This window comes from Triturus cristatus, chromosome 7 (genome assembly GCF_964204655.1).
Source record: "Triturus cristatus chromosome 7, aTriCri1.1, whole genome shotgun sequence".
NCBI lineage: Eukaryota > Metazoa > Chordata > Amphibia > Caudata > Salamandridae > Triturus > Triturus cristatus.
The window spans coordinates 290,409,964-290,434,698 of NC_140590.1; the positions used below are offsets into that span (position 1 = coordinate 290,409,964).

At 48.2% G+C, this 24,735-nt stretch overlaps 1 protein-coding gene and 1 pseudogene across 12 annotated transcripts in view; one reads left to right on the forward strand and one right to left on the reverse strand.

The window, feature by feature from the left end:
* FLT3LG (fms related receptor tyrosine kinase 3 ligand) overlaps positions 1 to 24,735 on the reverse strand; it is a 786,318-nt gene that overhangs the window by 398,009 nt on the left and 363,574 nt on the right. The window lies entirely within an intron of this gene.
* LOC146809472 (A-kinase anchor protein 8-like) overlaps positions 18,001 to 24,735 on the forward strand; it is a 30,035-nt pseudogene continuing 23,300 nt past the window's right edge.

Genomic DNA, 24,735 nt, shown 5'->3' on the forward strand with positions numbered 1-24,735 from the left:
GGTGGAAACCAGGGCACTTTAAAAAAAAACAAAATGGACAGCTCCACCAAAGGTTAATGGAACGTAATAGTTAGGTTGAAATGTCATTTAAAACATAACATTTTAAACAAACAAAACCACTGAAATTCTTCAGCTATAGTTATCACAACTAACTCTAACTTATTGCCTAAAGTAGCTATAACTCGAGCCCTTGCCATGCACTGTTGACATATGCTCACATATGACATTTTCAATTGCATCTTTAATAACAGGACTGCAAAATCTGAAATGTCATAATTTACGACAACACTGTGCATGGCGGGGATCAGGGTTATAGTTACTTTAGGGCATGAGTTATGGTTCCTTAAGAGAATCAGAACTGGTGAATTTCAATGGTTTTGTTAGTTTAAAGCAGTATGCTTTAACTGATGTTTTCGCCTAACTATAATGTCACTCTCACCTTTGTTTTTTTAAAGCAAATATATATACTAACACACACACACACACACAGACAGACACACACACACACACACACAAGCAATCCAGCCCCTTTTATCTGTGGCCACTTGTGTGGGCCTCCTTAGAAAGCCTGTCTAGAGACACCACTGCTTAAAACGTTATACAAGTTATAGTTACTTGAGAGAACTTTAACTGGTAATTTTTAGATAATTTACAATTGTATGTTTTAGCTGACATTTTCACCAAACTATAATGTCCCTTTAACGTTTGCTTTTTTTAGTGAAGATATATACTATCACACACATGTGTACAATCCAGACATTTTTATTTGTAGCCACTTGAGTGGGCCTCTTTACAAATCAATTCTAGAGACGCCACTGCTTAAAACATGGGAAAGGTGGAAACCCTTCTTTTGGTACATTTAAAACTGTGAACATGTTTGTCTTGACACTTATGTTGCTATCAAGCATAACATATACTGTAGTCCTGTATTAATTTGGATTTCACAAATTATTTTCTCTGAAAGTTTATTTTCATTTTGTAACATTTCTTTTTCTTCTGCAACCCTTAAATGGGAAATGGCTTTTAAAAGTTGTGAAAATGCCTAGTGACACCCATAGTTTCTGCAGTCTCCTTTCTGCTGAGCTGCCAACAAAACTAAATGTGATCAAATCGATACCTTTTAACCATGGAAATAGGATAACTGACATCTAACGACAGATTAACCACTTCACCTAAATATTCTGTAAATAAAAACTGTATTGTAAAGCTGGCCAGGGCTTCAAGTCTATTTTCCTGGTAAGGTCAGTCCCTTGGACTTACCAGAAACATGTTTGCCACCCTATTTGATGTCTGGTAGAGTAGTAATTGGAAGCGTTGTAATCCATAGACAGTTTTTAGTCTTGGCTTCTAATTGACTAAATTACGTGTCCTTGGGCAATAGGTTTTTGAACTTTTTCCTCTGCTCCCTTTTGGCAAGATTGGGAGCATTTAGCATCAATGTAAATGCTGCTATTAAGTGTGTGGTTCTAAAAGCGGACTGGACTTTACCTGGGGAGGGGGAAATGTCCCAGTTCATTAGCATCATCTCGTGTTAACCAAGTAGTATTGTGCTGCAGACTCAAGTCTCCTACTGAAAAAACCCTGTTTGATTCAGGAACAAATATACTCTCTGTCTTCCTACACTGATGGCACATGGTTGAGCACTTTGATAGAGGCTTTGCAGATTTTGTATAGTATCCCCTCTGTTTATTTCAGCGTGGCAAAATCTGTTTACTTTAATTCTCATTTAGAAAGGTTTTGATGGTTGTAAAACATGTTTGGATTTCTTTCGTCGTGTACTGCACTGTTTGAAGTGAACGATGCAAAAGATAGCATGAACTCCAGATAAAAATACTTGCAAGATGGCAACCGCAAATACCTCTCCATCTCAATGAGTCAGTAGCTTATCCGAGGCCATCCCATCAACATTTTTAGTCTGCCCTATATATATATCATAGCAAGTTAGAGGTCTTGTACTCTTCTTTTAAGATTTAATAACTGTCAAGTTAAAAGCATAACTGCACAGATATCTTTTGATAAGGTGATTATCAGGTCTCTGAACGGACCAAGGCCAATATGAGTGCTAATAATTGAAAGCTTAAAAGCAATGAACATGCCTCACTTTTTATTCAACAACACTTTTTTTACACAGCATCACTTGGGTATTGCTTTATTTGTTGCTTGCAGACATGTGTAGCTCAGACACGGTGTCAGGCCATCTGTTGTGAGATGGTATTGGGTCATCATTCATGAGACAGAAAATCTAATTTCCCTGGTCATTGTTTAATATTGTAAACACTAAGAACCCTGAGGTCTAAAATTACAAGAAGGGGAAAGAAGAAAGGTGAAAAGGTGGTGTGTGAATGAGAAACAAAAGCCCAATTCACCTAGTGAAAGGGCAATCCCTTAAGGACGTAATCCCTCACTCACCCTGGGTGACATGCTTCATCATATGGGATTCTCCTCCCAGAGAAAAATCCTAGTTTCTCTGGGGGCTACGACCCCCTCTATGAGAGGGAGGAGCTCAGGGATGTTTTGATTTTGCACTAAAGGATAGACTAAATCCACATATGAAGAGCTAGGTGTGAGTGAGGGGTGCAGTGCTAATGAAATGATAGTGCAGTGAGAGTGTGTTAAAACTAGTCACGGGACGGCAAGGAGGATTCTCTTGACACCACCGTACCGATGCTAGATTAAAAATGTGAGCACCACTAGTTCAATATAACCAAAGGTGCAATGCAAAAAACAACGGTCGACATGTTTCAGCCAAGGCGCCTAAATAGGCTCGGCTTTCATCAGGACCTTAAAAGCTACTGCAAGAAGGAAAGAATTGTGTGAGAACTACACAACAAAGGATACCGTGAACACCCCAGAGTTGCTTGTCGGGTGTACGTCACCTTTACAATTCAAACATCACCTAGACAAAAGAGAATCAGTGTAAGAAAAAGTTGGTTCCAAATGCTAAGTAATGAAGATATAAGAATGTAATAACTTTAAGCATTGGCCACTCACCCGTAAAAACTGGGTGGGAAATTGACCTCCACCTGGCAACCGCTCAGGAAGGAACACCGCTCTGAAAGAAGATGTAAGACTACTGTGGAATGGGGTACTTACATCTCATGAGCGAATGTGATAAACATGTGAACTAAACATCTAAAAACGAGGGAAACTGACAGAATCACTGAATGCACAAAGTGCTAGTTAATACAAGAAACAGGTTCACCAACATGTTCTTATTGTGAAAAAACCAAAACAAGACCACCACATGTCATGTAAGACTAAGTATGGTGAGTCTGTATGTTTAAACAAAGAGCGAAAGAGCTCAAAGTAACTGTGCCTCGTTTACATCAAAATCGTAACGAGTGGCCAGGCGTACCTATAATAGATTGTAAAACTACCGCCTTTGAAAAATCATAATATGAACTAAAAAGGAAAGAAAAAGGGGCGGTGTGCACACAGCATCAGAGCTTAACGAGACGCCTACCTCTCCGTCGGGGAACCGGGCCGGAATGAGCCTGCAGCCGGAGGTCCCGCGGGACTGGACAGTGTCTCGTAAAGAAAGATTGTGTCATCAGGATTGGGCCAATAGGAGGACCCGTTTAAAAAACACCGAATAGGGAGAACCAATCAATGGTGCTCTGCCACCCGTGTGCAGGTTGCCACGGTGACGGGTATGCAGCCGATCATTGAGTTGAAGCTGTCAAAAAATGTAGGAATGCGCGCCACGGGTAATTAAGTAAATGAATGACAGCGCTCATTACCATTGCGTGAGAGTTGAGCTATGGAGTGAGGGAAGCGAAATGCGTGTCACTCACTCTGTTAAAAATATTATTCCCAAATTGCAGAATCAAAGTAAGCTCATGCTAATGAGCTGAAGCTTCGTTTTTAAATCCAACACGGAGGAGAACTAGTTAATACGACACTAGCTCCATGAGGAGAGTTGCTCCGTGAAATAATGCCCACATCGAGAAATAAATGTAAGCTCATGCTATTAGGCTAGGGCAACAATTCATTTAAATACAATACGGAGGAAACCTAGTTAAAACAGCACTAGCTCCGCAGCGAAAAATGTTTTTTTTCAAAATTAAAACTTAAAGGTGGGTGGAAAAGAAAAGAAAACAAGGCGTGCTCTGATGCCATGAACTATGGATGTCTAGGGAAAGCAAGACAGCAATAGACTGTCGAGGGAGAATAGAAAAAGTCAATGTTGACTGGCAGTCTAAGTATGTAAGACATAGGGGCAAATGTTAGGTGGCCCAACAAGGAAGCCGCAGAATGCGAAAAGCAGCAACGAATCATGAAGTATACCCTATAGGTTATTCCCATATGCAGAGTGTGAAAGAAGTATGGGACCAAAGAGTAGACTTGTAATGCGAAATTCATAGGGACAGCCATGGAATATCGTCATTTAGTCCTTGAACGTGCGTGTTAAGCTTGTACACCCACCTTTGCTCACGTTTAAACAGAAAGGAAGAGCAATCTGTCAGATGGGGAGGTATGAAAGGTTTGTCAAGGACTGTCCAGTGCAGGTCATTGGGAACATGATTGACCGCTAGAAAGTGGTTGGTAAGTTTAGTAGAGGAACGACCACACCGTATTGTACTTTTGTGTTCCAATATACGGGTTTTTTATCCGACGGGTGGTCATTCCAACATATTTTAACCCACACGGGCAAGTTATGAGGTAGATCAAATTTGAGCTGTTGCAGTTACTGTGGCTTCTAAGAGTCCACGGTCTGCCTGTGCCAATGTCGATCTCTTTAGTCACAGAAGTGTGGCTGCATGCCGCACAAGACCCACATGGGTAGTGGCCCACAACCGGTGGTAGACCCCACAGAGTGTGTTGAGTGCCTGCTTGATTAGTGCGTGGGCGGGTATGGACCAATTGATCCCTGATGTTACTGCTGCGTTTAAACGCAAAAAGAGGTCTAGGCAACCCCACATCACCTATGTTCAGAATTTTCCAATTTGACAAGATGATTTTTTTGATTTGATTGGAGAACTGACAATAGGTGTGTACACAGGTTAGCCTGCTGTCAGATGTATTGGGGACCTTAGGTTCTAAAAGAGTCTCCCGATTATTATTCGCAGCACGTTTAGACGCTCTGCGGATCAAATGTTTAGGATAATGTCTGGACAGTAGTTGTTTGGATAGATTGCTCGCATGTTCCTTATACTTATCATTTGAGGAGCAATTCCTTTTGAGGCGCAGAAACTGGCCAAAAGGCAGATTATCCCACAATGCCCGTGGGTGAAAGCTGTCATATTTCAAAAGGGCGTTCACCGCCATGGGTTTCCTGTATAGCTCCGTACTCAAGCCACCATCAAAAGGGGTTATCAATATGTCAAGAAAGGGTAGCTGAGTCTTAGAGTACTCACAGGTAAATTTCAAAAAAGGATCACAATTGTTGAGCCAATTTTTGAAAGCCAATAATGAGGATGGTGGTCCATGCCATAGTACGAACACGTCGTCTATGTACCTCTTCCATGTCCTTATTTGATCTTTGTATGGATTGTTGGTACTAAACACATGCTGTTCCTCAAAGACATGAACATACAGATTCGCCAGGCTGGGAGCAAAAATGCTCCCCATTGAAGTGCCTGACACCTGCAGGAACAGCTGTTCCTCAAATTGAAAAAAGTTCTCTTTCATGGCTAGCTTCGCACACGACATAATGAATGAAACTGGAGTGATGGAGTCTGGTGGATTGGCCAACAGGAGAGATTCGATGACATCCAAAGTCTCATCCTGGGGAATGCATGTATAAAGTGACTCAACATCAAATGAGACTAAGAATTCTGTTTCACAGTCAAAGGATAAGTCTTTGAGTAGGATCAAAATGTCCTTGGTGTCCTTGAGGTACGTGGGCATTTTGGCCACGAAAGGACGTAAGAAATGGTCTGCGAATGCCGACAATGGTTCCAACAAGGACCCTAGTCCTGAGATGATCGGGCGACCAGGAGGGGGACTCACATTCTTATGTACCTTAGGCAGAATATAAAAATAAGGTACGATAGGCGAGGTATTAACCAAATATTGGGCTTCATTGGAGGTGATCCAACCATTGGTGCTGGCTTCATTCACTAGGACCTGAATGGTCTGTAGTAAACGTTTAGTGGGATCTTGAGCGAGAGGTTGATAGAAGTTGGTATTGCCCAACTGTCTCAAGCATTCGGTGCGATAAGCGGTGGTGTCCATGATGACATGTAAACGAGGCACAGTTACTTTGAGCTCTTTCGCTCTTTGTTTCAACATACAGTCTTTGAGGAACAGCATGTGTTTAGTTCAAAAATTGGCTCAACAATTGTGATCCTTTTTTGAAATTTACCTGTGAGTACTCTAAGACTCAGCTACCCTTTCTTGACATATTGATAACCCCTTTTGATGGTGGCTTGAGTACGGAGCTATACAGGAAACCCATGGCGGTGAATGCCCTTTTGAAATATGACAGCTTTCACCCACGGGCATTGCGGGATAATCTGCCTTTTGGCCAGTTTCTGCGCCTCAAAAGGAATTGCTCCTCAAATGATAAGTATAAGGAACATGCGAGCAATCTATCCAAACAACTACTGGCCAGACATTATCCTAAACATTTGATCCGCAGAGCGTCTAAACGTGCTGCGAATAATAATCGGGAGACTCTTTTAGAACCTAAGGTCCCCAATACATCTGACAGCAGGCTAACCTGTGTACACACCTATTGTCAGTTCTCCAATCAAATCAAAAAAATCATCTTGTCAAATTGGAAAATTCTGAACATAGGTGATGTGGGGTTGCCTAGACCTCTTTTTGCGTTTAAACGCAGCAGTAACATCAGGGATCAATTGGTCCATACCCGCCCACGCACTAATCAAGCAGGCACTCAACACACTCTGTGGGGTCTACCACCGGTTGTGGGCCACTACCCATGTGGGTCTTGTGCGGCATGCAGCCACACTTCTGTGACTAAAGAGATCGACATTGGCACAGGCAAACCGTGGACTCTTAGAAGCCACAGTAACTGCAACAGCTCAAATTTGATCTACCTCATAACTTGCCCGTGTGGGTTAAAATATGTTGGAATGACCACCCGTCGGATAAAAACCCGTATATTGGAACACAAAAGTACAATACGGTGTGGTCGTTCCTCTACTAAACTTACCAACCACTTTCTAGCGGTCAATCATGTTCCCAATGACCTGCACTGGACAGTCCTTGACAAACCTTTCATACCTCCCCATCTGACAGATTGCTCTTCCTTTCTGTTTAAACGTGAGCAAAGGTGGGTGTACAAGCTTAACACGCACGTTCAAGGACTAAATGACGATATTCCATGGCTGTCCCTATGAATTTCGCATTACAAGTCTACTCTTTGGTCCCATACTTCTTTCACACTCTGCATATGGGAATAACCTATAGGGTATACTTCATGATTCGTTGCTGCTTTTCGCATTCTGCGGCTTCCTTGTTGGGCCACCTAACATTTGCCCCTATGTCTTACATACTTAGACTGCCAGTCAACATTGACTTTTTCTATTCTCCCTCGACAGTCTATTGCTGTCTTGCTTTCCCTAGACATCCATAGTTCATGGCATCAGAGCACGCCTTGTTTTCTTTTCTTTTCCACCCACCTTTAAGTTTTAATTTTGAAAAAAAACATTTTTCGCTGCGGAGCTAGTGCTGTTTTAACTAGGTTTCCTCCGTATTGTATTTAAATGAATTGTTGCCCTAGCCTAATAGCATGAGCTTACATTTATTTCTCGATGTGGGCATTATTTCACGGAGCAACTCTCCTCATGGAGCTAGTGTCGTATTAACTAGTTCTCCTCCGTGTTGGATTTAAAAACGAAGCTTCAGCTCATTAGCATGAGCTTACTTTGATTCTGCGATTTGGGAATAATATTTTTAACAGAGTGACTGACACGCATTTCGCTTCCCTCACTCCATAGCTCAACTCTCACGCAATGGTAATGAGCGCTGTCATTCATTTACTTAATTACCCGTGGCGCGCATTCCTACATTTTTTGACAGCTTCAACTCAATGGTCGGCTGCATACCCGTCACCGTGGCAACCTGCACACGGGTGGCAGAGCACCATTGATTGGTTCTCCCTATTCGGTGTTTTTTAAACGGGTCCTCCTATTGGCCCAATCCTGATGTCACAATCTTTCTTTACGAGACACTGTCCAGTCCCGCGGGACCTCCGGCTGCAGGCTCATTCCGGCCCGGTTCCCCGACGGAGAGGTAGGCGTCTCATTAAGATCTGATGCTGTGTGCACACCGCCCCTTTTTCTTTCCTTTTTAGTTCATATTATGATTTTTCAAAGGCGGTAGTTTTACAATCTATTATAGGTACGCCTGGCCACTCGTTACGATTTTGATGTAAACGAGGCACAGTTACTTTGAGCTCTTTCGCTCTTTGTTTAAACATACAGACTCACCATACTTAGTCTTACATGACATGTGGTGGTCTTGTTTTGGTTTTTTCACAATAAGAACATGTTGGTGAACCTGTTTCTTGTATTAACTAGCACTTTGTGCATTCAGTGATTCTGTCAGTTTCCCTCGTTTTTAGATGTTTAGTTCACATGTTTATCACATTCGCTCATGAGATGTAAGTACCCCATTCCACAGTAGTCTTACATCTTCTTTCAGAGCGGTGTTCCTTCCTGAGCGGTTGCCAGGTGGAGGTCAATTTCCCACCCAGTTTTTACGGGTGAGTGGCCAATGCTTAAAGTTATTACATTCTTATATCTTCATTACTTAGCATTTGGAACCAACTTTTTCTTACACTGATTCTCTTTTGTCTAGGTGATGTTTGAATTGTAAAGGTGACGTACACCCGACAAGCAACTCTGGGGTGTTCACGGTATCCTTTGTTGTGTAGTTCTCACACAATTCTTTCCTTCTTGCAGTAGCTATTAAGGTCCTGATGAAAGCCGAGCCTATTTAGGCGCCTTGGCTGAAACATGTCGACCGTTGCTTTTTGCATTGCACCATTGGTTATATTGAACTAGTGGTGCTCACATTTTTAATCTAGCATCGGTACGGTGGTGTCAAGAGAATCCTCCTTGCCGTCCCGTGACTAGTTTTAACACACTCTCACTGCATTATCATTTCATTAGCACTGCACCCCTCACTCACACCTAGCTCTTCATATGTGGATTTAGTCTATCCTTTAGTGCAAAATCAAAACATCCCTGAGCTCCTCCCTCTCATAGAGGGGGTCGTAGCCCCCAGAGAAACTAGGATTTTTCTCTGGGAGGAGAATCCCGTATGATGAAGCATGTCACCCAGGGTGAGTGAGGGATTACGTCCTTAAAGGGATTGCCCTTTCACTAGGTGAATTGGGCTTTTGTTTCTCATTCACACACCACCTTTTCACCTTTCTTCTTTCCCCTTCTTGTAATTTTAGACCTCAGGGTTCTTAGTGTTTATAATACTTTATCTGGGGATATAATCCTGTGCGGTCTTAAAACTGTTCCCTTTGACCCTCCGGTATCTAACCGTTTTGTAATACATTGTTTAATATTGCACAATAATACACCAGCTAAGGGTCCCCATAATGGTCTGCAGTTTACCAACCAGGTCTTGCAAATGATCCAGTTCCTTACAGCGGGAACACAGGGTGTTCCAAGCCGTATAAGAAGAAGAGTTCTTTTTGTCAAGTGTCGAAAAGAGAAAGCAACATGATTACTTTAAAAGAGAATGTAAACATTCTTAAACGATATTACTTGGATTAGCACTTTAAAACTCGACACAATGTGGCACAGTTAAAAAAGTATCTTCTTTACCAGCAGAAGCTCTCCCTTTGTCAGATGAAAGAATGTGAGGCTGTTACAGAAGCATCATTCAAAATATGCTACTTGCTGGCGAAACGTAAACGATTTACAGGGGCAGAAGGTTAGAAATATCTCCTTCCGGCACCAGAAATTTTATTTGAAAACTATTGTAATAATGCTAATATTGTAAGGAAATTGGTGTGTTGCAGCTATGAGTTTCCACTTGTGCATGAAGAACAGAGGCAATGGGCGAAAACATCCAGGAGCAGGTGGTTAAACCAGTGAAACAGTCGCTATTCTTCAGCATCGCCATAGATGTGTCAGCAGATACATTTGATGCGGCCCATTTATTAGTTTAGGTGAGGTATTTTGGGCAATCAATGAATCCAAAAGAAGAGATCCTGTGCTTTTTACCACTGGAAGCGCACACAAAAGAATCTTGATATGTGCACTGGATAGGTGGACTCAGGCTCTGGGATGAGTAAGGCAAGTTTTAACTCCCGGAAGTCTCCTTCCTACTCTCTTCAGGGTAAAGGAGTAATAAGATTAGTTTCCTCTGTTCTGGAATACACCCTCTGCTACTTCTTTCAAAATAGGCAAATATTTCTGTTTGCTTATATAAGTCTTTTTCTGCACATATGTATACAGCTCTTTGTAGCATTCTGTGCTGGAATCTGCATGTCATATTCCATGCTAAAATGTACAGTTCCAATCTTACGAAGAGTTCTTGTCAATTGGTAGGTAGGCGCTCAGTCCACTCCCTGTTGACAATATATTTTGGCAACATGAGTTTGAGGCCCAGGTTAGAGGTCACTACTGTGGGTGCCTCAGTAATATGCTGATATCCTGCTACATGACTGTTCACAACAAGTGCCCTGCACACAGAGACTCAGTATTCTCTACCCAAATGGTCTCTTTCAGCCATCATATAGAGAGGCAATGGGTAGATATGCACCATGCTTCTAGAGGGCTATCAGCATTGACCGACCCAGCGATGGAGCTCCCAAGGAGAGAGAGTGTTCCTGAAGTAATGTGGGGCAAGTGCCATCCTTGTGGCCTGTAAAGCAGAAGAGATGGTGGTGGTGTGGCCTCTGAAGTGAGGTATAAGGTGCAGTACCTCACCCTGATAGAGGACATTGCTGGCTTTGAAGAGCTGAGATGTGAGGGCTTTGTAAATCTTGCAGCTGATCCCACACACCACAAGCCCCCTCACACTGCAAAGGAAAAGCACAGCGATAAAGAGCTGTTGGATTACAAGCTGCCACTCAACTCAACAGGGAATATGGTGATTCCCGTCCCCGACTTCCCAGAGAATTAAAGGCTGCACTGCTCTTAAGTTCTGTACACAATTAGTACAGACTAAAAAGACCTGTGCACTGAAGGGCTCTTTTAAGAAATTGGGATATTAGTTGGGGAGGGGGAAACCCTACTCAAGCAGGAACCACAATCCGTTTCCGGGTGAGGCACAAGCAAACCCCACATTAACCTGTGCTCAACTCTCTGGTAGCTTGGCACAGAACAGTCAGGTTTGGCTAGGACGCAATGTGTAATGTATCTATAGAGTCATTTTAACCAGTAATAAAGTGAAAACACAACATAAGAAAAGTCCCAAAAGTCAATTTTATTAAATAAATCAAGACCAAAATGACAAAAATCCAGTAAGTATAACCTGAGATTGGAATTCTAAAGATTTCAGTAAATATAGCGCCAAAAAGCACAAATCCAACTGTGGAGCAAGGGACGAGCAAAGGGACCCAGTTAGGCTAACTGAACAAAAGAACCTTAAATCATCGTTGCAGAGAATGCCAGAGTCCCACCACAATGCGTTGCTGCTCAACAGCTATTCCTAGGAACTTAGAAGCTGCGATGCAAGGTCCTGTGTCGTTGTCGAGTATGCGATTGAGAAAGTGCTTGCAATTTGAAGTTCTGTGTCGATATGTATTGTGCACCAATTGGTTCCGAGGAAGCTGCGGGGCTTGCAATGTGGAGACCTGCATCATCATCGAGAATGCAGTCGCCGGGGGGCGTGGCCAGGCGCCGACAGCGATGACCGCTTAGTTCGTGAGCTCCGTTGAGCTACCTGTGGTGCCCGCATAATCCGCCCAAATATCCGATCTGCAGGCACCGGAGCAGCTGCACCGCCTTCCTGAAGGGAGGCGCGCTCGGCAGAGGCCAGCAGGAGCGCCCGGCGAAAGAGGGGGCGATCGGTGGCCGCATCGGCTGGTGCGGCGCCGGCATCCACGATCGGCTGGAGCCTGAGGCGCGGGCCGGCCGCAACTCGAGGTCCCGGCTTGAGGCCTGTATCGCCTGCGGGGCTGCGGTGTGGATCGCGATCGCGGGAGACAGCCGGACTACTGCGGGAGAGAGTGAGGCCTGGAGACTGTGCTGCGGAGGGGCCGAGCCCACGGAGGTACGGCGGGGGCGGTTTGCCTCCGCGGCGCTGAGCCCCGGACGCGGATCGAGGCACGTGGCAGGCCCGGCATTGGAGGTGGGGCCGTGCATCGGCGGAGGCAACGCTCCGGACTGGGAGTGGCGAGGAGAGTGCCGTGGCCCTAGCACTCGGGCCCTGAAGAGCTCCGAGACCATGGAACAAGGCTGCGACAGAGGCGGAAATCGGAGACAGCAGGGTCGCTGCGAGGGTGGGGCCTGCACTGGACTCAACGAGTGAGGAGCCCACACCCGAGAGGACGCAGTGCCGGGCGGGGTGGCGGAGACGAGAGTGAGTAGGCCCTGGCACACGAACTCGGTGGGCCGCTGCGACCCTAGGAATAAGGCTGCCGGGGAGGAAGCGACCGGAGGCAGTGAACCGCTTTGAGGGGGGCCTGCCCAGGGGCGAGGCGCGACCGGAACAGCCATCCCGCAGTCCAGCGCCCAGCATTTGGGGGTCCCCGAGAGTGACTCACGCCGGCGGTTGGCGCACACGAGGGGCACGAGTGGCCGACGCTCGGAGCAGGGAAGCGGCTGCTGATTGAGCCACGAGGGCGACGCCGGCTGTGGAGGAGGCGACGGTGCGCTGGGCCGGGCGGCGAGGGGACACACCACGAAGCCCGGGGCCCTGGCTTGCGCCCGGACTGGGGCACGTCCTTGACGGAGCGGCGGACCCCTGTTGCCATGCGCCCTAAGGCGGGGAAACCCTCGCAAACCAACAAGCTGGATAAGTATGCAGTGCCCCACTGGTCCGGCGCTCCCCGGGGTAACGGCGGATGCCACGGCGGAGAAGGCGGAACCCTCCCTGACCTCCATCATGGCCGCCATACAGACGCTGGGAACGAACCTGGAGACAAAAATGGACAAGATCTCGATCGAGGTCAACCTACTGCGCACGGATCTCGGAAGGACTACAGAGCGGTCGAAAGCCAACGAGACGGACATTAAGGCCCTGCAGGCATCAGAGAAGCGACTGGAGGGCCGCATCAATGAGCTAGTCTCTCAACACCGCCAAATGGCCCTGCGGCTTGAGGACCAAGAAGGGAGGGCCAGGAGAAGCAATATCCGCGTCGTGGGTGTGCCGGAGGGAATGGAAGAGGGCAGTGTGGAGCTCTTCCTCGAGGACCTCATCCTCCGCCACTTGAAGCCCGGAAGGCTTTCGAAGCTTATCACGATTGAGCGGGCTCACCGGGCCCCGATCCCTAAGCCCCGGCCGGGGGCCCGGCCTAGGACAATCATCACCAAGATCCTGAACTACCGGGACCGGGACGCCATCCTGCAAGAGGCCAGACGGAAAGGGGATCTCCAACGCGAGGGAGCCACCATCAGATTCTTCCCTGACTTCACGCTCCGGGTACAGCAGGAGCGCCGCTCGTTCCTAGGCGTCAAGGCGGCGCTCAGGGAGCGAGGGATTAAATACATGATGTTCTTCCCCGCTAAACTGAAGATCATCGCAGAGGGCAAGTCGCACTTCTTCACCTCGCCGGAGGCGGTCCGGGAGTGACTGGACGCGTCGCCGGCGGAGGGCCGCGGCGGGCGCGGGCGCGACCGCGACCGCCTGCCCCGGGTGGTGGAGGCATCCCCTGGCTTGATGGAGGACGGAGTGGGGAGAGCGGAACAGAGCCAGGGGTCGTGGCGGTCCAGATCGAACAGTCTACGATGGGACTCTCCCCCGGACGCGGTGAAGCGCTGAACATCCTGTCCACGGCAGCAGGCCGCAACGAACAGTAAAGTATTTGACCAGAACTGGGACCTGGGGGGGCGGCAGGGAGGTGGGGTGGATGGGAATGCTTTTCCCCCCTCCCCCCCTCTCTTTAGTGATTTCCAATGACACTGAGCTGGTCCCTAAATTGCCTTGCACATTGTATGGTGTAATACTGCGAGTGCATAGTGTTGGCGGCGGCTGGAGTTGGCGCCGGCCTCAGTTTTTCCCTAACAGAGTTTTTCCGGGGAGGGTGGCTACTCTCTCCGGGTTGGGCTGGGCGACAGGCGCTCTGCTAATTGGGGTAGTGGGTAGTTTCAGGCCCGCAGAGCAGGGGGCAGGGAGGGGGGTGGGGGGCTTTGTTTGGGGGAAAGTTCCAGTGGCTGTAGGGGAGTTATGGCAAACACCGGATGTTGGGCCACTTGAGTTGGCCTTAATTGTGATGTTCACAGCTGAGGGTTGCGGGGGGGGTTGGTGGGAGGGGGGGACGATGTATGGTTGTTATGGTCACACTCTGCTGGTTGCTGGGGGACGGCGGACAGCGCAGGGGCACGAGGACGGGCGGAGATCTACAGTAGGGACTATGGCTAGGAGCGGGAGGGAGGGCCTTAGGCTCCTTAGTTGGAATGTCAATGGGCTGGGAGATGGGCTTAAACGTACTATTGTCATGCAGTTCATCAAATGCCACCTCCCAGATGTAGTGCTCTTACAGGAAACGCACTTGATGGGGAACACGTGTCAGGCCCTCAATAGATTTGGATATACCCTAGCGGTGCACTCCGGCTTCACCTCTGGCTCGAGGGGAGTGGGGATCCTGCTGCGTCGTTCCCTGCCCTTACAAATTGACCGCATGGAAATAGACTCCCTGGGACGATTCGCGGGTCTGTCGGGGAGGTGGGCGGGTCGCCGGGTAAACTTTGTCTCCACGTATATTCCCCCCGGCCTACAGACACTGGCATACGCAGACCTGGGTAAGCTTCTGCTCTCCTTCCCCGACGGACAGTTGGTAGTTGGGGGGGACTTTAACGCGGTGGCCTCCGGCACACTGGACAGGCACCCGCCTAGGGTGACCCCCCCCGGGGCAGAGGTGGTTGGCGGATTTCCTTAAAGCCTTTGGGCTTACGGACGCCTGGCGGCTGATGCACCTTGAGAGTAGACACTTCACCTTCCACTCGGGTCCGCATCGTTCTTTCTCTAGGCTGGACTATGTCCTGACCTCCCTGCAGCCAGATATGCACATCCGAGAGGCCTCGCTCCTGGCACGGGGCATCTCTGACCATTTGCCAGTGTACGTGCGGTCGGAGCTAGGGGGTGGAAGGGAGGGATGTATTTTCCCCCTACCCGCTTGGCGCCTCTGGAACGAGGACATGCGAAGAGAGCTGACTAGCTCCATTGAGCGCTACTTTGCGCTCAACACTGGGTCGACGAGCTCTGCGGTTACCCTGTGGGAGGCCTTCAAGGCGGTGCTGCGGGGGGAGGCCCGGTCGGCTATTGCCGGCTGCCGGAAGGAACGAGAGGCGCAGGTCGCCTCGGCTGAGGCGGACCTGCGTGCGCTTGAAGAGGCCGCATGTGAGGAGGCCGAGCAGGGTGTACACCACCGGCTGCGACTTAAAACCGCAGAATACAGGGAATTGGTAACGCACGCGGCCCAGGCTGCCATTCAGCACAAGGTGGGAAGGATATACGACCAGGGAGACAAGGCAGGCAAACTTATCGCGTGGTTGGAGAAAAAGCAGCGGGCCGCAACGGTGGTGCCGGAGGTCAGGACGCGGGCGGGGGATACGGTAACGGAGCCCAGAGAGATTGTCGCCGAATTCGCGGAGCACTTCCGGCGGGTATACAGTAGGGGGTCGGACCGTCCGGAGGAAGACTCAGACGACTTGCTGGCGGATATTCGTATGCCCAGCCTGTCCGATGCCGACCGCGAGGCTCTGGAAGCCCCTCTCACCGCGACCGAACTGGAGCGCTCGATTTTGGACCTCCGCCCGGGGAAGGCGCTGGGCCCCAACGGTCTGCCTATCGAGCTCTACAAGCTGCAGCCGGACGTCCTCGGCGTGCATCTCCTACGAATGTTCGAGGAGAGTGCAGAGGCGGGAATACTGCCGTGTGACCAGCGCGTGGCCACCATAGTGGCCATACCTAAGGGTCCAGGGATGCCTGCTCCTCGTATAGGCCGATCTCTCTGCTGAACGCAGAGCCGAAAATACTTGCCAAGACTCTTGCGAACAGGCTCCACTCAGTCCTCCCCACGCTGGTCCACCCGGACCAATCCGGCTTCATGCCCCACCGTAATACGGCGCTCAATCTCCGCCGCCTGCACGGGGTACTGGGTAGGTGCCATACGATTCGGGAGGACGCGGTGGTAGTATCGCTTGATGCCACAATGGCATTCGACACACTCGAATGGCCCTATATGATGGCAGTACTCCGAAAGATGGGCTTTGGGCCGCGCTTCATGGCCTGGGTTCGCCTTCTATACACGGAGCCACTGGCGCAGGTAGTTGTTAACGGCAGGGTGTCTGAGGTGTTCGGTCTGGAGAGGGGCACCAGGCAGGGGTGCCCGCTCTCCCCTCTCCTCTTCGCGCTTTTGCTCGAGCCGCTGGCGTCGTGGATCCGACAGGACAGATGCCTCACGGGGTTACGGTGGGCGGACGGATGATAAGACAGAATATCCCTCTACGCTGATGATATCCTCCTTTATCTTTCCCACCCACGGAGATCTATACTGGCGGTGATGGATATTTTTGTAAGCTTCGGGAAGAATTCTGGGTTTTGCATCAATTGGGCGAAATCCGTCCTTTATGTTCTGCACGGCGACCCTCCCAGGCTGCCTGACACCTGTCCGCTAGCAATCGCAGAGGAGGGCTTTAGATACCTCGGAGTGTTTGTCACGCTGGATAAAGCCCTATGGTTTGACAGGAATCTCATGCCGCCGCTGCAACGTTTTCAGCGTGACTCAGCCTCGTGGCAACGGCTGCCGCTGTCGCTGCTGGGCCGCGAGGCCCTCTTTAAAATGATGGCCCTCCCTAGGTTTCTGTATGCGCTCCAAAACCATCCGGATCTGGTGCTTACCTCATATTTTGCAGCGGTGGAGGCGGCGCAGAGGGCCCTCCTATGGTCGGGAGTACCCAGAATAGCGCTGCGGAAGCTCACCCTGGGGTGGTATGATGGGGGGATCGCTCTCCCGGATATCCACAAGTACTATTGGGCCGCCCACCTATCGGCAATAAACCAGGGGACATACTGCGACGGCAACGACCCGGGTTACGGGATGGACAGATGGTTGCTCCCGGGGGGAAACTATGACGTTGCGTTATACTCTAGAACGGGCAAGCTCCACCTCACGGGGCCAACGAAGCACTCAGTTCAAATATGGCAAACCGCGCACCGGGCGCTGGGGTGGGCTAACACACTTACATTGGCCACCCCCCTGTGGGCATCAGAGAGATTAGGCAGCCTGAGGCATACGAAGGGGTTCCGTAACTGGGACCTCATTAGGATCTCCCGGGTGGGGGACCTTTGGGGGCCGGAGGGGGTCAGACCCTTTGCCTACCTCCAGGACACCTATGACATGGCGCGGACAGAATATTTCAGGTACCTACGGGTCCGTCACTCCCTTCGAGCTAACATCCCTCCGGGGACCCGACTTCCGCAGGCCTCCCCGCTTGAGGACAGGCTGTTGGACGGCCACATGCCGGAACATGCCATTTCCCTCACATACAAAAAACTGATTAACAACCCCCCTGACCCTCTAGACTCCCCGAAAGCGAAATGGGTGGCAGACGGGCTGGAGATTGACGATGAGGAGTGGATTATCGCTCTGGGGTCTCCTAGGGAAGTAGCGATATCAGCTAGACTCCGACTGGTGCAGCTAAAAATTTTGCACAGAGTGTATGTCTCCTGCACCAGGCTCCAGGCGATGGGTAGGGAAGGGGAGGGATTGTGCCGTCGGGGGTGTGGAGAGAGAGGGTCCTTCTTTCATATTTTATGGGAGTGCCCAGGGGTGCAGCGGTACTGGAGGCGAGTGGTGTCCTGTATGGGGGAGGTGTGGGAAACTGAGATACGCACGGAGGCTAAGAGATGTTTGCTGAACATTTGGGAACCCACGGACTTGTCCCAACGGGGGAGACTATGGGTCACACTGGGACAAATGGTCGCCAAAAGGAATATAGCCCGTCTATGGGGGGCATCGACCCTGCCGAAATTGAGGGATTGGCAGAACGATATGGACTGGTGTATGCTACAGGAAAAGACGGTATACATGGCACGAGGGTGTCCCAGGAAATGGGAGGAGGTGTGGTCGCTTTGGAACGCATACCGAGGATATATAGTTGAGCCGCCGCGGGCCCGCCTATCCGGCCTGGAAAGTGTGGACGTAACATAGGATGCAGGCCGGCTCGGGCTACTAGCTTGGTCTCTGGGCTGTCTTCATAAGTTTCCGGTGCTGCGTCACCCTGGATGCATTGCATGAAAGAAACCTGTCTTGTGTGACCTGTTTATGTTCTGTTGTCTGAAAACAATAAAAAAAGATTTACAAAAAAAAAGAGAATGCAGTCGCCAAGGGCCCTGCAATGCAAAGGCCTGCATGGAGGCTACATCGCCCAGCGGTGGTTACTAGAAGGCTGCGGGCGGTGATTAGAAGTCCTTGCATCAAAGAAATCCACACAGCAGTTCTGTTCAGGGTTGTTCTGCACAGCAGAGATGTGTTGGTTCTGCTAAAATCACAGATGGGCTGGAGAACACATTCAGACCCACATCAAAGGGTCCTGGATTGGGGTGGCACCACTAGGCAGTCTAGGACTAACAGATGGCACAGTCCAGATTACGGGTTCAAGGTTGTTGGAGCCTTCTGTCCCTGAGGCCAGCATTCTAGTCTTTGGAATCACTCTGAGGTCCTGGGTTTCAACAGATGCAATTCCAGGCCTTCTCACCTAAGCAAGAGGATAGCAGGAAGCAGATCAGGACGGCAAAGCAGCAGCTCTCAGTGCAGAAGTCCTTTCACCCGTACAGCAATGCTTCTTTCTGGCAGAGTCCACAGGTCCAGAAGTGTACTGGAGAGTTGGGGTCCAAGATCCAACATTTATTTCTGGTGCCCATGGTGAAGTGGAGGAAGCTTCTAGAGGTTTCCACCCCCACCCCTGTGCCCCGAGGTGTCAGGGATCCCCTTCCTCCCTGTGCTGGCCCCAGACTGTCTGGGTTCAAAATTGACTAGTGACAAACCCTTTGTGAAAGTGCTCAGGCAGAACTCTGTGATATGTAAGTGTGGTAGGTGACAGCTCCGCCCCCTTGTTAATTCAGAGTGGCTTATCCTACCAATACCTAACTTCCCTTTGTCACACAATCTGGGAGCAATACACAAATACTAACTGACAGCTACACCTAGTCATGTGACTCAGGATCAGGCACCAAAGGTTACGACAAAAAAATGCTAACTATCTAAAAGTGGCATTTTCAGATTTGTGATTAAAATCCGACTTTACTAATAAAGAGGGATTTTAATAACAATTCTTTGGACACCAAACTCGAGCTGTATACCTGCTCCCAATTGGAGATTACAGGTTATTAAATGCCAAAAGGTTATTCCAGTGTTATCCTATGAGAAAGGCAAGCCTTGCAGTAGTGAAAAACACATTTAGGAGTTTTTCACCTCCAGGAGATTTAAAACTTAAAAGTACAGGTCCTACTTATTAAATACACAGCACCCTGCCACCTGAGCTGTTCAATGCCTACCTTAGGGATGACTCATTTGTATCAAAAAGGAAGGTTTGGGCCTGGTAAAAGGTTTATTTTTGCCAGGTCAAAATGACAGTTTAAAACTGTACATGCAGGCTAGATGGCAAGCCTGAGACATGTTTGAAGGGCTACTTAACTGGGTGATACAATCAGTGCTGCAGGCGCACAAGTAGCATTTAACTTACAGGCCCTGGGTTCCTGTAGTACCACTTTACTAGAGACTTACAACTAAATCAAATGTGCCAATCCGATTAAGGCAATTCTACCAAGTTTTAAGGAGAGAGCACTTTAGCACTAGTTAGCAGTGGTAAAGTGTGCAGAGTCCTAAAACCAGTAAAAATAAAGTCAGCATCACAGGAGGGTTGTAGGCAAACAAAAAAGGGGGAAACTTGCCAAGTCTAACAGAGCTCCTTAAGGGAAGTCAAGGAAAGCACAGAATATCCACTCGCCTGCTCTAGTGACTCATTCCAGGTTACCTTCCTAGCCACATTAAGGGCCTCATGTAGGTAGCCAAATACCGGTCGGTAACGGCCGATTTTCGGTAAATATGCCGTTACCGACCGGTATTCAGACAAGTGAGATGTAGGAGTCCAAAAACGACTTTTCGGTAAATATGAGGCGGTAAATACCGAATCATATTTACCGAATTCTAAAATACCGATTCATATTTACCGAAGACACAATTAACGAATCGGTAAACATGAAGTGGTAAATATGAAGTGGTAAAATCTAAAATGACATGTAGGAACACTCGGTAATTAAGAAATCCAGTAAAATCGGTAAATAAGAGTCGGTAATTAACACGGATTGAAAGCAGGTGGTAACCATCAACAGTGCAGATAAGCAATCCCAAAATGCAACAGCGTGGACAACATGCTCGCTATGTACGTCATTGCAAGGCGCCTACATCTACAGGCAGCAGGACTGAGGGTTTGGCGACGGGAGGAACGCATCTACAGACAGCGCATCACACTATTCCAGCCGACTGATGCAGAGATACATGACAGGTACAGGCTACACCCCGAAACCATCATGGACTAAATCAGGGACCTGCACCCACTCCTGGACCAGCCAATAAGAAGGGCGCACGCCATACCCCCACATGTGCAGGTGCACTGCAGCCCACTTCTGTTGGCATCCGGCAGTTAGCAGGTGGTGACAGCTGCGGTGGGTGGTGAATCCCAGAGTTGGCCGTCCCGTTCCTTCAGGAATTTCCTGGATGCCATGATGCAGAGAATGCACCACTACATCAGCTTCCACAACACACAGGCTGCACTGCAGGAAACAAAAACAGACATTTCTCACATGGCACAGTTCCCCCATTTCATTGGCTGCATTGATGGTACACACATCCCAATCTGTCCACCAGCTGACACAGAGCACATCAACAGGATCAGGAAGTCCACCCACTCCATCAATGTGCATACCGAATTGAATGATTTTGGGAATGGTCCTGTGGGTGGCTGAACCAAAAGGTGGGCGTATGCTATTGACAACGAAGTCTGCAAGTTGTCGCACAGTGAGGCGGCTTCCAGATTGAGAGCTATTGACCAAGCAAACATGGAGAAGGCCTTAGCCGTTATATATAATAGCTCTAGCACTCTCACTTCTAGGATTCATACATGAGACAATAGGCACATGCAAGTACACGGCGCATGCAATGTACAAGCCCCGATTTCGGCGTGCGTCCTACGAGGTATCCCAGTGCCTGTGATTACACCTTCTTTCACTCTGCTTGCAAACGGTATACATTTAATTATGATTAATGAAGCTTGCTGCGGGATGTGAGTGGGAATCCCGTACATAACTGTCTCGCATAAAGTTGTCTGCTGCAATACTGTTCTTTTCCCACCCCCGCATGGGCGGCGGGATGTTTCCATCTGGCCTTCGATTCCAACCTTGAAAGCAGAGTTCAACAAGTTGAGCAGAATAGAGCGCCATTGTCCCACAAAGAGGTGCCTATGACTTCCTCTCGTGATATATTTGTCCTTCACGTTGCTACTACGCGCACTGAGGTACAGGCGCCTCTGAATACTGACCTCCCCCTGCATTTCGGCTCTTTGATCCAAAGTATTATCAATGCCTCGTCCACGACCGGCCTGGCTCAATTTTTTTAAACATGTGGGCTCGGGTCTCGTGACCTCTTTCCAAACTATTTTTGGTGTAATTCCGGCATTTGTTCATTCACTTTTCTCGAGCATCTTTGGAGGTGTTCCGCTGCTTCTGGCGCTAGTGGCAGGTGTGCAGCTTTTCCTTTTCATACTCCGGAATGGCTGCTCCTTCTGTGCCACACGAGCACCTGTCCCGTATGCATCTTCTTCGTGATAGGATGCTTGACTTCTATGGGACTTTGCCATTGGCGACTTTGAGCCTGGCTTATGGATTATCCTTCAGGTATTCCTACTTCACCTGCGTACAACCTGTATTACACTGCCTGGATTGTCCCTTTGAATGGCCTCTGGATTTGTGCTTGACCAACATGGTGTCTCCGGTGCCGGATTTCGATCGACTGATGCGGCCCTTAGTGTCTCACGAGTTGGCCTGTTCTGGTGTCCGGATCATGGCGTGTGGTGCGGCGCATGGTATCCTGGGTAATTGGGACATCTCAGCGGCAGCCTACGACTTCTTGTCCATGAGCTATTTGGAGGAACATTCCGGGTGCCCTCTGATTGTGCTAGAGGCTCCGTTGGTTGGAGAACACGTATGTTCCTTTTCTCTACTCAATTGGATGGCTGAGACTTTTAGTGGCCCTGAAAATGATTTCTTGTTGGAAGCCGTGGCCACATATGCTGCCTATACATTCATGGATTAACTGGATTGTCGTCCATTGCGCCTGTGCTACTGGACAGCACCCTTGCGCAACATTTATTTCTTTTATTTCTCGTTTTTCTCTTCCTGATGGTCGGCTTGAGTTTTTCACTATACTTGCATTGTGTGTTTTTGGAATTTTATGCTGCAATTAATTTGACTTTAGGACTTTGGCGCTGCATTGGTTACGCCTTGTTCTGCTCTGACGAAACTGAACTCTGCGTTCTCTCTTTTCTTGCCTATTACATATTGCTTCGCTCAAGGGGGCGTGTAGTGAGTTCTCCCTGAATACGTACATACATTGTTCAGTTAGCATGACCACGTTGAATGTTATGTAGCCATATTTTTGTCTTTGCACACGACACTGCGTGTACATGTTCTTTCTTGATTAAACTGCTGTCTCGAGACTTCCTTCAGACGAGTGCATTCTGTTGTTCCCATCCCAAGCTCTGCGCAGCGACCTTGGTCTGTACATGCTGTGACACACAGTCTGGAATTTTACACAATGCATGTTTTCCACTCTAGGTTGTTCGACCCACGATTTAGCCATGGCACACGCGCAGCTGCACATACCTGACAGTTGGTGCTTTTCATATCACAGACATCATGTTTATTGTTCAGACCGAAGACGAGCCTTCCTGCGAGACGGCTCCTGATGCTCCTGTGATGTGATTTCACTGAGCTGATTTTTGAGGTATGGGGTCCTCTATTCAAGCCTGAGAGGCCTTCTCTAATAACATGATTATGATATTGGCTACTTAGTTAAGGGAAGGTGGTAGTATCCTCGGTATTTTCCGAATCGCTAAATACCACCTCGGTATTTACCGATTCGGTAAATACCACCTCGGTATTTACTGAATCGGTAAATACCACCTCGGTATTTACCGAATCGGTGAATTCCGATTCGTATTTACCGAATGTTACCGAATCGGTAACTGTTACCGAATTTTTACCTACATATAACTTACCGATTCTAATTTACCGATTCGGTACGGCTCGGTATTTACGAACCGGTAAAATTTATTTACCTACATGAGGCCCTAAGTGTCTCTGGCACTTGAGTAAGCCCTTGCTTCAATACCAGATTCATAGGGAGAGTTGCTGCCTTTCCCGAGAAAGGTCTCTGAACAGACACCCTGCACTACCATAAATGCAGCCTGACTGAACGTAATAATTTCCCTTCTGTACAGTGCCTTTTTAGTATAAGCAGTCTATGGAGACACATGCACAGTACGACCCCTAACACATTTTGATTACTGGAACATAGCCTTGCCACTCTGTGTACCTTCTCAAGCTCCTGATTCAGAGTTGTACACCGCCATTACACATAAAGACTAATTAAATTCTCCCTTCTGACCTTATTTGCAGTCTTCCAGGGACAATTAGCCTTGCTTCTAGTGAACCATGCAAATGGCTCCACCAAGCACTTTACATTTCTGGCTCCCACATGCTCCACTCAAGATGGTAATGGACAAGTCTGTCTTCCTCTCTAATTGGGGCAAGCTAGAAAAGTACGGTAAGCCAAACAATTTGGTTCCACCTGGTGACAATTAATCCTCCACTGATGTCACAATGCAAGCCATCTAAACTACACACAAGGCTTTGGAGCCTTTTTTAAAATGGGTGATGTGACCTCACTCTGTGGACTTTGTCAGACGCACTAGGTTGCCACTTCTCTACATTTTTGAGGATATGGAAGCTACTTGATACATAACATTTCTCAACTTGGACCTTCTGCTTGCAAAATATTGCTCAGCTTTGGCAGTCGGTCGAGTCACCTTCATTGTATGGCTGGGTATGAGGTAGAGGAAGGTGTATGGTCTTGAAAGACCATTTATGATGCTAGTGGATTCTTACACAAATATAATATCTAGGGTCCTTGGCAGTCAACATTCGCTACCCTGTAGTGGTTGGTAGAGACTGTACATATGCTCTGTATCATTGTAACTAGAGGGACTGAATTGTGTTTTTGTTAGAATACCCATAATTTTCATTTCATATGTCATTTGGAATGTTTAGATTTTCTTGAAAAACACCACTGACTTTGTAAGATTTGTCTGTGCAGATCTGCAAAGGTAACAATGAATGCCTGTTCAGATGCTTTATGTGTAACTGCCAAAACAAAAAGTTATATTTAAAAAAGAATCTATCTTGCCTGATTAAACTTTCTTACCTCTCCCTAAAGTCCAAAGTCAACCTCCACCATATCACTCTGAAGAAAAAGAACTATAGGAAATCTGGAAGGAGGACACCACGGTACAGCTGTTAACAAACTCCAAGGACAATAGTGGGGAAGTTCACTGCAAATCCAAATTAAGAGGGGAA